The sequence below is a fragment of the Phalaenopsis equestris genome, unplaced genomic scaffold (assembly GCF_001263595.1).
Source record: "Phalaenopsis equestris unplaced genomic scaffold, ASM126359v1 Scaffold000359, whole genome shotgun sequence".
Classification (NCBI taxonomy): Eukaryota; Viridiplantae; Streptophyta; class Magnoliopsida; order Asparagales; family Orchidaceae; genus Phalaenopsis; species Phalaenopsis equestris.
In genome coordinates this window covers 1,510,473-1,512,066 of record NW_018164801.1, presented here as the reverse complement: position 1 = coordinate 1,512,066, position 1,594 = coordinate 1,510,473, and positions in this window count along the sequence as shown.

The following is a 1,594-nucleotide window of genomic DNA, read 5'->3' as shown; positions in this document are numbered from 1 at the left end:
TTGGAATTTATATATAAATGTGATGTTTTGTGTTGTGAAAGTTTATTTGTGATAAGTACATCATTTAGTCACTTAAAATTATGTCTATAATGATTGAATGGATGTCGTTGAGGCTTAAAATTGATCGAAATCGTAAAAATCCAAAAATTGAACCAAATCAATAGAGCCCGCCGACGGCGCCCTCGACGCCGCTGACGGTGGATTTTTCCTGAGAGTTATGTTTAATTTGTAATAGAGCAAGCTGAAGGCGCCAAACACCCCGCCAACGGAGAGCTCACAAAAAAATACCTTTAACCGCGATTTTGACCAGTGAACCACCACTATTCATCATCCCCTTCCACCTAAAATTGCAATTTTTGACCTAGGGCTTGAGAGATCTTGGATTTGGGGCAATTTTAAAGCTTTTAGACACCGGATTTGAACATCTCTAGGTAAGAGCTTCTAGAGTTGAAGCTGAAGGAGATGAGGAAAGGGTTCACCCTATGAAATCCATTAGTAAAGAAAATTTGAAAACTTATGAATCCCATGAGAAATGGAAAACTGGAAGTAGGAGCCAAGAACTTTCTACTAGTAGAGATGTCCCCTCTACAAGTTATGACCTTCCACCTTCTAGTTCTTCTACTCTGACTGATTTGATGAATGAGTTGACCTTGCAGCGGAAGAGCATAGAATTAATAAAGGAAAGGTTTGGAGGTTTAGAACGTCGAAATGATTACGATAGTGAGTACCTTAAAAGGCATTATAATTTTGAGATAGCTTATTATGAAGCTCAGGTTCGACACTACAGAGGTGAGTCTGATGTTACGTTCCCTGAGTGCCCCCGATATACTCAGTATCAGCCCGATCCTCCTACTGATCAAGGAGACGAAGACATAGTTTTGGATTTTGATATCTGATGTAATTGCTGTACTTGTACTTTTATTTTTGTGATCTTTTGTAATAGAAATAGATGTTTATGTGTATTTCAATTTTTATTTTTATTGTTAAGTTGTACTTGGATAATTATTAGAGGTTTTTTCATTTTATTTTGTTATTTTTCCACATTAGTTTATGAATTTTTTAAGTTTTATTTACTTTTTGCAATTTTTCTTGTTTAGTATTGTGGTTGTGTTAGGAAATATTGCATATGTTTAATGTTTTAATTTTTACTTATTTCAAAATTTCATTACCCAACAATTTCTCTAATGATTTATATGTGTAGAAAGCTCCTAATGTTATAGACCAGGTGAAGTAGAAATTTTGAGAAGGACTGCAAAAATTTCAGAATGATGAAAATGCCTAAAATACTAAGGTATGATTTATATTTAATGTTTTTTTTTCCACCTGTTTCATTTTACATTGAAAAAATTTAAGTTTGGGGGAGGGAAGAAAACGATTAACTATTAGATGTCCTCTATTTAAGTAATTTCAAATATTATTTATATGATTTTATGTAGTGAATTTAATTCATATAACTATATTTTGTAGCTGTTTAAATATTATGGTAGATTTAAAGAAATATTTTTGTAATGAAAATTAATTTTGTAACTTAAGATATTTAGTATAAGAGAATAAGATTATAGTTAACTATTTAAAGTAAAGGAAACTATATTTT